This window comes from Lygodium microphyllum, chromosome 12 (assembly GCF_053477565.2).
Source record: "Lygodium microphyllum isolate KBCC chromosome 12, Lygodium_microphyllum_v1.1.10, whole genome shotgun sequence".
NCBI lineage: Eukaryota > Viridiplantae > Streptophyta > Polypodiopsida > Schizaeales > Lygodiaceae > Lygodium > Lygodium microphyllum.
The window spans coordinates 55,937,943-55,950,100 of NC_141146.1; positions in this window are offsets into that span (position 1 = coordinate 55,937,943).

Consider the following 12,158-nt stretch of genomic DNA (forward strand, 5'->3'; position numbering starts at 1 on the left):
TCTCTCTCTCATTTTTTTCTTTCTCCTCTCCCTCTCTTATTTACCTTTCTCTCTTTCTCTTCCTCTCTCATTTCCTGTCCCTCCCTCACCCTGAGACTCTTTTTCTCTTTCTCTATTAGATTTAATAAATTTTTTCTCTTTTTCTCTCTCCTCTCCCTCTCTCATTTTTCTCTCTCCTCTCACTCTCTCATTTCCCTTTCTTTCTTTCTCTCCCTCTCTCATTTCCTCTCCCTCCCTCACCCTGACTCTCTCTTTCTCTATTTTTCCATTAGGTTTAATGATCTTTCTCTCTCCTCTCTCTCATTTCTTTTTCTCTCTCCTCTCCCTCTCTCATTTTCTTTTCTCTCGTCCTCTCCCTCTCTCATTTCCTCTTCCTCCCTCGCCCTCACCCTCACCCACACTCTCTCTTTCTCTCTTTGCCTATTATGTTTAACATCTTATCCCTTTTTATCTCTCCTCTCATTCTCTCTTTTTTTCTCTCTCCTCTCCCTCTCTCATTTCCTTTTGCTCTCTTCCTCTCCTTCTCTCATTTCTTCTCCCTCCCTCTCCCTCTCTCATTTCCTGCCCCTCCCTCTCCCTCTCTTTAATTTCCCTCTCTTTCTCCCTCTCCCTCTTCCTCTCCATCATTTCTTCTCCCTCTCTCATTATATACAAATTATACAAAAAATAAATAAAGAAGAAAGAATACACTCTCCCTCCCTCTCGTTCTCTCATTTCATCCCCCTCCCTCTTCCATTTCCTCTCTCTCTCTCTCCCTCTCTTTCTCTCTCATTTCCTCTCCCTCTCTCAATATATACACACAAATCATATAAGCAAAAGTAAAAGAGAGAGAGAATCCACTCTCCCTCCCTCTCCCTCTCTCATTTCCTCCCCGTCCCTCTCCCTCTCCCTCTCTTTCTCTTTCTCTCCCTCTCTCATTTCCTCCCCCCTCCCCCTCCCTCTCTTTCTCTTTCTCTTTCTCTTTCTCTCCCTCCCTCTCCCTCTCCCTGTCTTTCTCTCTCATTTCCTCTCCTAAACAAGCAAAAGAAGGAGAGAATTAAACCCTAAACAAGCAAAAGAAGGAGAGAATGGACTCACCATAAAGATATGGCGAGGGTTTGGCGGCTCCTCTTAGCGATGAAGGCTCCTCCTCTCCTTCGCGAACGGCGGCGGCGACAGCGGCAAGCCTTCTTTCTCTCCCTCTCTCACCCTCTATGCAAAATGGTTGCTCTCTCTCTCGCTCTCCCTCTCGAAATGTCTCACGAAAATGCGTGAAATAAAACGCGCTCGGGTTTCGTCCCTGTTTTTTTTCCCTGTAGTGCATTGAGAGTTCAATAGAACTCTTGATGTCGTTATAAAGGAAAGGAATTCCATCCCCATACACTAAGTTATTCAGCGAAGCAACTAATATATCCAAAGAACCCTCTCGATGTGCCCTAAATAAGTTGTTGCATGTGAGGTAGGCAAGGAGGTTAGTTCTAAAGATAGTAAGAACTGACACTGAAGGAATGACTGGTGGAATTGTCTCTGCTACACGCTTCAAGTGCTTCTGCTGAATGACCAATGGAGGAGGGGAGTCAGTATCCTCTATGTCAATGGGTTTTGAATCTTCTAAAGGTGGAGGAGGAGGGACTAGATCAAATGGAGGAGGATGTAAAACACGCTTCTTAAGACCTGAATATGTCAGGAAAGCATATAAATATGAACCATAGGTTACATTGGTAACATTCCCTCTAGTCACCTTGAGAAAATGCTGGTCCATCTTCGTAAGAAGATAAGTACTCCAATCAATGGCGACCCCTTTTAAAACCATCCTAGAGGTTGTGAGGTGCTCCTTGGACAAATAGTGAGATGGTGTATTGGCAGGCATGAACCTGTCCTAGAGAAATTGGCAGACTAGCTTCTAGAGAGGATCAGTGATCATTGAGAAAGACAATCCTAAAGTGTTAATCACCTTCTTGACATCCAGGATCTCTCTAGTTTGCTTTTGTAATAGCTTGAGGATCTCTTCATTTGAGAATAATTATTTGGCTGTGACAAAGGGTTCTCCTTTGCAAGGAAGAGCCAAAGCCTTTCCTAACCCTCTAGGTGTTAGGACCATAGAAGTACCACGAACCAAGCCCGATTTCTTACTGTATGATGTGAGAAACTCATCACAAAGGGCTGGATCATATGGAATTAGAGGGAGTGGAGTAGCCACAAAAGATGCAACGCTAGCTTTCGCAATAGGCTCAAAAGTCAGTAGGGAAGAATAATCCCTACTAATCAATGGGATATGCTGAACAGAAGGAGGAGCTTGAGGTGCCATTCAGATGGAATATACATACACACAACACACACAGACAATCATAGTGAATGCCTACAAAACAATAGAATATCTACAAAAAAGAAATCAATCAGAATAAACACACATAAACATGACTAACCAACTAACCACCCCACACAATTCACATCCTAGAAAAAATTCGGCATGACCTCTACACATATGTGACTAACAGCTTTATGCTATGCAACAAACATGCACCCAAGACCCCGTATTAGGCAGAAAAGAAAACTACAGATTGCATCCATAATCATATTATACAATCAAACCACAATACCTCAAGAACCCTCTCAAGACATAACCAGAACTTCGGTAAACAATGACAGCTTGAAAGACTGCAACTGCCCATCCCACGAAGCGTATTTATTGAAAAGGAAAAAAAGTGCAGTGAGAGGAATGATTTTAGTGAAGGGTTCATTTTAATAAATGATTAACAATGGTTGAAATTTTATTAAGTTGTAAACCTTAATAAAAAAACGACAGTTCATTTTTAAATTGTTAGTTATAATTTGTTAATGTGAAATGGTGCTTTTAATGAATCCTGAACTTCAATACCCAGACTCAGGTCTCTAAATGCATATTCATTAATTAAAAAGTTGATGTGTCTGAAACAATCTTCTTTTTCAGTGTGTGTATTTTTGTGATGACTGGTTCATTTTTATTTAAAATTAAGGTGTCTCTGAAGTACACATAGCATATGCAAAGTGAATGGTGGGTTTATTTTAATTTATTAGAAAAAGGTGTGTTTTGACGTGAGCACACGTGTAATGGTAGTGTTTAGGATTCATTTTAAGAATTAATCGTGAATTTTAGGTAGCGAAAAATAAAAAATAGAAAGAAAAAAAGAAACCTAGAACTGGGTATGTGTATGCAATGAAATTGAATACGCACGTCTCAATCCCAATATGCAAGTCAGCATTCCAAAAATGAAAAAACCACAAATTGAAAATGATATGACACGTCAAGGCAAGGTTAGTGGAAGTATATGTGTTTGATGTGCACGATTTGTTTTGTTTTTGTTGATTGTGTTATTGTGTTGTTTTTTTAAAAATAATATTTTAAAGGTGATGTCTGATATTGGTTTGATTGTCTTTTTTTAAAAAATATGATTAAAATGGGATAAATGGGACACATAAATATATTGTAAATTTTTATGGTGAGGTTTCAACAGTCCACCATGAGGAAAAACTAGACCATCAAGTTGCAACAATGTTTTTGGATTTATCCAGTATTTTTTAGCTTATTTTCAGAATTGAAAATGATTTTTCTATGAATTTAAGTATTGAATTTAGCATTTTTGCCTTAAAATAATAGTTGGACCATTTGGCAAAGCATTTTCAACATATGGAACATTCTAAAAATATTTGAATGAGTTAGTAAAATTATTTAATTTTTTTAAAACTTATTTCTAATTTTTATTGGATTTTAATGAATTAGGGGGGGTAAATATAGAGAAGGAAGGGTCAAATTGGTAGAGGGGCCAATTTTAGCAAGAGGGAGTAAATTTGGGGAAGGGGGGTGAAATTGGTGGAGGGGATGTAGAAGGGCGAGCAGGTGGCCAAATATGGTTGGGGGGATATAGAAGAGCAGGTGATGTCAGAGGCAGGGCAAGCATCGAGGAGGAGAGGGATGGGCGACATCATAAGCGGGGCGGTGGGGGAGATGAGGCTAGAGCATGGATGTAAGAAGTTGGGAATAAGGATTTAGAAGGAGAGGACATGTAATTTTTCATATCTTTTTTGACACATTAATACAATTACTATCCTTCTCTCCCATCTTGCTCATAGCTTCTATGGCTTCTCCCTCTTTCCTGTCTTTCTCTCTCCAAATCTAGTCTTTCTCTCTCCTCGTCACTCTTCTTCTCTCTCTTCCTGCAGTCTCTCTCTCTTCTACAGTCATCTCTCTCCTCTTTCTCTCTCCCTAGTTCACTCTCTGACAAGTGGTATCAGAGCATTGGTCTTTGATCCATTCTTTTTCTTATATTTTCAGTCTTATTTTCCTCCATCAAAATCAATTTCAGACAAGTATTGTGCAAGAGAATGACTAGTGGAGTGCTGCAGATCATCTACAATTAGTAAGAGACTACATCTGGAGATATCCGAGGTCAGATATGGAGGAGGATGGCTTAAGTGGCAGGTCGTCATCAAACTTCATACAAAACTGGAGGTAACTAGGGTAAATAAAGGTTAATCGGGTTTAGTTAGAGGTTAAACTCCAATTACTTTTCAAAAGGGAGCTTCTCTTCTCTCTCTTTCAAGCTTTTGGCTGAAGCTTCAATGGTGGCTGCCAAGAAATCTTCAAAGATCTCTCTCTACTGATCATCTCTCACAGCCAAACCATGGGGCAATGATTTCTATTCCATTAGTGTTATTCTTCATTAATTTCAGCCTATTCCATTGAATTTCAGTCTTGATTCAATCATTACTTTATCATAGATATCATTTGTCAAGCTTGATGCATAACCTTGACTTATTTTGGTTGAATTATTTTGCCCAAGCTGAAATATTGTACAAGGGTAAGTACTAAAGTAATCAGTGAGTCACTGAATTGCATTGGTTGGTAAGACCCTTTCCTTATCCAAACTTCAAGATTTCATTCACTTGCATCTCATAAAAGGCTGAATGAATATTTCAGAAATCTATCTCATGCTGATTGATTACATTAGCAAGCTAGTGCCATGTTGATATACCCACCGAGGAAAAAGGTGGATGCCAGGGGAGATAGTTGGACAAAAGAGAGGTGACCCTCCCTCATTATCAAAGATCTTGAAGGGGTGCAACCAACTGATCTGGGGGAAACTTTGCCCACCTCTCGATGATTCAGAGTTCGTGTAGGGAGCCTGTCATGCCGTTTTATCCCTCACACAGGTACAATGAGTGGAGAATTGAAGTTTGAAGACTTTCCAAAGTTTCAAGTATCTACAGGTTCAAAACAGGGTAAAACAGAGATTTTACAGGGCACTACAAGGCATTTACAGGTGGTTACAGGTACACCCTTCATTGCTGAAGTACAAATGTAGGTACTACAGGGTACCCACATGTCCTGTTCAGCCTTCTATAGGGTTTGGTCACCATTTGGGGTTACTATCTTGCCTTACAAGGTCAAAACAAGGCACTTATAGGTTTAGACAGGGCGCAAGCCTAGACAGTTCAGACTTAGAAATCGAGTTGTAGAACTTTTTGTCCTAAATTTGTTATAGTGTGCTATAGCTCATCTTGAAGAGGGTGTTCTTGGCTTCAATTTGAACGAAAAAGTTTTGAAATCAGAGTTCCCTAGAAAAAGTTATAGCCATTTTTCTAATAGGGGGTACTGCATGACTACACTATTATGGCAGGACATAAGGGTAAAAATAAGGTCCAGGAAGATTATGCTCAGCAAATCACAGATTCCATGTTGGATAATGCACCTCAAGAGAGCTCTGAAGAGCCTCAATAGCAAGGGAAAGTTAGTATACTCAATAATACCTTGTGCGTCCATGAACAAAGACATAGGGAACGATATGAGGCCATATTATCAAGAATGGAGCAAATGGTTTTGTCTACTAATCAAATGAAGTCTTCCATTGAGAAGTTAGTGGATTCAACGAATCAAACAAAGGCTTCCATTGATAAGTTGGTGGAATCTAATGCTCAAATTATGGCACATTTCTTCCAATGGATGCAAATGCAAATGAGATCTAAAGAAGCTAAGGAGAAAGCTTATTCAAACAGTGAGCCTTCAGTCCCACTTCAGTCATCTAACCAAAATGGTCATGGACATGGGATTATTGGAAGAAGGGGCATCCCAAATAGTCAGTATGAAGTAGGATAGGCTTCACAATGGCATGATGACTATTTGGCCAGTTTGAATGGAGATAATTCTCAATCTTTTGGGCTCAATACTCAAATTCCTAGGGGTTCTCTATCAACAAGAAGATTGCATAGTGGTTCTCAGCCACTTGTTGGGAGATTTTCGACTCAATTTGGGGGTTCCATACATGGTATTCATGATCAACCTATTTTGGGACAGCAACCATTCCATGAAAGAGAGCTAAAGGAAAAGATTGTTCTAGCTAATTTTAATGGTCAGTCATCTTCACCATCTGATCTAGAGTAGTGGACCTCTAAGATGGAATCCTACTTTAACATATTTCCTAAAACTGATGACATGAAGATTCATTTCGCTTCCTTGCATTTGGAGGGATTTTCCCATATTGGGTGGAGGTATAATAAAAAAGAAAACATACTTGTAGAGAATTGGGAAGCTTTCAAGGCACTTATGGCTGAAGTATTTGTCTCCCTCTTGAAAAAGAGAAATTGGCACGAAGATGGTCTGGTTTGGAACAAAGAGGCCTAAGTGTAAGAGAGTACACTAACCAATTTCTCAACCTAACCATGTATGTAGAAAGCATTAGTGATGAGGCTAAGCTTCACAAGTATATGTATGGTTTAGAGCCATCTTTATCAGCTGATGTCATGGCACAAAACCCTACTTCCCTCTTTAAGGCTTGCGGAGCGCTATGAAACAAAATATAGAAGAGAATCTTCATTTCAGCCTGGTTTTGGACAACCAAAGACTATTTTCAAGTAGTTGCTAGTTGGTAATACTTATGGTAGCAATCATGTGCCAAATGGGAGCTTACAGGTACCAACTTATCCTCCATTCAATGCTTCTAGACCTCAAAGTAATTTCAGGACAGCAAACACTCCAAGAGTTGACTTTAAACAAGGGGACAGCAAGCCTAAATCCATTTCAGCCAACATGAATCCTAAATCTATTCCTATGGATCTTTACAAAGAAAGAAAGGAGAAAGGCTTATGTTTCAAGTGTGGGAAAAACTATACACCTAATCATGCCTCAAAGTGTGTATACAAAAATGTCAAACCCAAGCTTCAGAGTATGTTAGTCTTTGAGGATTTTGAAGATGAGGTGGATGAAGCTAATGCAATTGCACTTAATGCTGAAAACAAAGATCTTGAGGAAGAAGTTGGGCAAGAGTATTTCTATGATCTAGTCGACTCTTTTCCTTTTGATCCAGGTGGAAATGTTCTATTTGATCCAAGTGGGACTTGTTATGAGCCGCTTGCTACCACTAATTGTTCTATTTCTGTGGATGCTTGGACAGGATCTAAGAGCCCTAATACACTTCATATCAAGGAAAACATTTGTGGAAATCCAGTGTTCATTCTGATAGACAGTGGCAGTACTCATAGTTTTGTGAATAAGTCCATCATGAACAAGCTGAATTATATTCCCACAGATTTACAGCAGCCCATTAGAGTTCATGTGGCCAATGGTGAAGAGGAAATCAGCACCCAGATATGTCCACAGGTTTCTTTACAGCAGCTAGCTAAAAATTTTGTAGCAAAAGTAAACCTGATCACATTAGGCAGGATCACTATGGATTTCTCATAGTTGTATATGGAGTTTATCTTCAATGGACAACTTATCCATTTACAGGGAATTCCTAGTAGATCAGATTTTCAACTTATTACCATTCAACAACTCAAAAGGGAGTACAAGAGGTGCTCACAAATATTTGTTTTGCATTTGAATAAAGAGATACAAGATCAGCCCAATAATTCAGCAAACCATCCAGCCTTGACAGCTCTTCTTGAGGAGTATAGAGATTTGTTTGAGGTACCTACTTCATTGCCTCCCAAGAGAGTAGTAGATCATCCTAGTGATTTGGAGCCCAACTCAAAGACAATCAATAAGCCACGTTACAGATTATCAAAGTGTGAATGAGAGGAAGTAGCCAAGCAAATCAAGGAACTTCCTAAGATGGGATTCATTGAGCCAAGTTCTGTTGAGATATCGAGCTCCACTCGTGATACGCCAGGGTGACCGTTGTGTATTTATGTCACCGACTTGTTAGTTGCAGATGCACTTGGTACACCGCCCCTGAATAATAGCTACATGATAGCTATCCTTATCTACTCTAGTTCGTGGCTCAGTTAGTATGCCACCTTAGTTAGTTGAGTTTGGTTTTGAGACCCATATCTAGGGTTCTTCTATTTCTTTGTACTTGAGTTCTTTTGGCTTACACAACTAAGAAGAGGAAAACTGTTTTCAACCTCCACCCTTGTGTGTCTTCCCCCATTGTGCAAGCAAGAAAGCTTCAAGCGAGACTCCTTCCTTCTCTCCCACAATCTTCACATGGTATCAGAGCCTTGTTCGTGGTAAGGAGCTCAAGAAAGCAAGCCAAGCTCGCGGTGTTCTGGTAAGAGGAGCAGTGTTGCTTTCATTTTCTGTTTTGGGAGCAGATCTCTGCCGGTAGCACAGCCGGAAAGTGCAGGAGTGCATTGTCTCAGGTTGAGACGCCCTTCGCGGTGAAGCAAGAGGGCAGTATATGCTACGGGTAAGGACTTTAGCCCTTGGCGACCTTGTTTTTTTGATTTGAGGCCATTTCGGGGCCTGTTTTGGAGGCGAAAGTTTTTTGCACGCACTCAGGAAAAGGCCCAGTTTTATGCTGTGCAGCCACTGCTCTACAGGTCGGTGAATAGTTACTGTAAAAATTGCATTGTATGCTTGTGCGCAGAGACATTGGGAGTTACAGAATCATCCCTGTTGCCTGTTGATGCAAAATCATTACTAGGAAGTGACTGTGTGGTCAAATACCACTTTCGCCAGTTTTGCAGATTTTCCCTTGTGAGGGTGAAGCTGTGGTTTTTGCAGTGACAGAATTTTTTGCAGTCTTCTGTAATGGCATCTGATTCTCTTTCACAGATTGTCACTGAAAAGCTTGACAAGAACAACTTCCAAGCATGGAAGTTTAGAATGACGAAGTTCCTTATGGGAAAAGGATATTGGGAATTTGTTGCAGGAAATGAAGAAGAACCAGTTCTTCCTGATGTTCCCAATCAATAGCAAATGCAGGCATTTAAAGCATGGCATGAGAGAGCCATGAAAGTTATGTATTGGCTGTCTATCAGCATTTCAGACTCTATGATTGTGCATATTCAGGATGCAAGTACGCTAAAGGAGGCATGGGATACTTTGTCAAAAATGTATAGCACAAATACGCAAGCCAGGAAAATGCAGCTCAAGCAAGAGTTGCACAATGTGCAAAGAGAAAATATGAGCATCAACGACTACCACATGAAGGTGAAGAAGATTGCAGATGCACTTGCTTCCATTGGGTCACCAGTGGAAGATGATGATTTAGTTTCTATGACCTTGAATGGTCTAGGAAAGGATTATGCACAGTTTCGGACATCCATTTCAGTTCGTGAAAGATTTCCTGATTTTGAGGAGCTGATTGCTCTTCTAATTTCTGAGGAGTAAAGAAATGGTGGTGCATCTTCTTCAGGAGGAACTTCAAAAGAAGCCGTCTTCTACTCAAATGTTGGAAGAGGTAGAGGCAGAGGTAGAGGAGGCCGATTTGGAGACCGTGGTAGAAATCAGAATATGCAGCAAACTCAAGAAAACCAGTCCTATGGAGGAGGACGTGGTAACTCTAGAGGCAGGGGGAGCCAAAGAGGTCGTGGTGGATGGCAAAGAGGTCAAAATGCAAACAGTAATGTTGAATGCTACTACTGTGGTAAGATGGGTCATATGGCTAAAGACTGCTATAAAAAGCAGAATGACATCATGAATGGAAAACTGCAACAAGGGAATTATGCATCTTCTAGCAGACAGGGTGATGACAGAAATGAGCATTTGTTCATGGTGTAGCACATGAACAATTCTGTGACAAGTGCAGAAGAAAGCAATGATGTATGGTATGTTGACTCAGGTGCATCAAACCACATGACAAGTCATGCAGAATGGATGGAGGATGCAAGGAAAATGGAAAAACCAGGATTTGTGGAGACTGGTGATGATACTGCACATCCTATTGTGCAGATTGGAAAAATTCCCTTGTCTATGCAGGATGGGAAAAAGAAATACCTGTCCGATGTATTTCATGTCCCGAATATCACCAAGAATCAGGTTTCTGTCGGTCAAATGGTTGAGCAGGGCTTGCAGGTCAGATTTAATCCTCATGGATGCTTTGTTGAGGATATGAAAAACAAATGTCGCTTGATAGCAAAAGGAAAGAAGAAGGGCAGAATGTTTACGTTGGATGCTGACATGTCTGAATTGAGTGCAGCAATGTTTGCACATGGGACCGGTGTAGTTGCAGATATTGATATCTGGCATAAACGCATTGGTCATGTTAATGTACAACGACTTAAATCAATGCAGGCCCAAAATATTGTTGCAGGATTGCCAAAATTCAAGGTTGCAGAAATGCATAAGATATGTGAAGCCTGTCAGTTTGGAAAACAGGCAAGGAAACCATTTCCTAGACATGTTCAAGAGAGTGAGAAGCCATTGGAATTATCCACTCTGATGTGTGGACTACTAAAGCTGCATCTCTTGGAGGCTGTCATTATTTTGTCACTTTTATTGATGACTATAGCAGAAAAGTTTGGGTGCATTTTATGAAAAAGAAAAGTGAAGTTTTTGGGCATTTCAAAACTCTTAAAGCAATGGTTGAAAAAGAAATAGGCCTGCAGATAAAATGCCTAAGGTCAGATGGAGGGGGAGAGTACCTCTCAAATGAGTTTGCAAAGTTCTTGCAGGAGCATGGCATAAAGCAGCAATATTCATGCAGTTATACCCCACAACAAAATGGAATTGCAGAAAGGAAAAACAGGCATATTGGAGAGGTATCTCGTGCCATGCTTAATGAAAAAGACTTGCCAGATTTTTACTGGGCTGAAGCAGTTGCTACAGCAGTCTACATAATGAACAGGACTCCCACTGCAGCAATACGTGGAATGACTCCAGAGGAGAGGTATACTGGTAGGAAACCAGATATTTCTCATTTGAAAATTTTTGGTTGCATTACCTATGTACATGTGCCAGATGAGTTGAGGTCCAAGTTGGATCCAAAAGCTGAGAAGTGCATCTTTATTGGTTACTCTCTGCAGCAAAAAGGGTATAGATGCTATAACCCTTCTACTCGTAAGTTTACAATGAGCAGAGATGTTGTTTTTGATGAGATGAGTAGCTGGTATAAACCAGTAAATGTGATTGATGATGTAGATGCACAAAATGGTAATGCTGCACAAAATTCACAGCAGCAGTCACAAAATATTAGTGGACCTGGAGCGTCCTCTAGCAGTGGTTCACATTCTACGCCATGGACAGGCAGATTGAGATCAGGAGAATCTTCTCAAAGTAATGCAGATAGTGGTATGCAGGTATCACGAAAAGGAAAAGAGAAGGTTGATCAGCCCATGTTTGATGTGAATGCAGGTCACTCTTATGTGGATGGTGAATCCAGTGGCTCAGAACAGAGCATTGATGATGAGTTGGGTAATCCTTCTATTGTTACACCTGGAGTAAGGAAGACCAGGGATGTTTTGAGAGCACCTGGGAGTGAACCTACTTTGCGCAGGTCTACGAGAGCTAGGTATCCCGTGGATAGGCTGAAATATTATGGATTTACAGCCATTCACTATGCATATATGGTTAAAGTGATACAGGAACCAGAACCCACTTCTTTTGAGGAAGCCATGGGAAAAGAAAAATGGGAGAAAGCCATGGATGAAGAAATGAATGCCTTGGAAGCAAATGCTACATGGGAATTGGTACCTTTGCCTAAAGGTAAAAATGCAATTGGCTGTAAGTGGGTTTATAAGGTGAAGCACAATGCAGATGGTTCTGTGAACAGATACAAGGCAAGATTAGTAGTCAAGGGGTATGCACAAACATATGGTATTGACTATGAAGAAACATTCAGTCCGGTTGCAAGGATGGCAACCGTAAGAGCGGTCATTGCTACGGCTGCATCAAAGGGATGGTCTTTACATCAGATGGATGTAAAGAATGCCTTCTTGCATGGTGATTTGCAAGAAGAGGTCTATATGGAGCAGCCACCAGG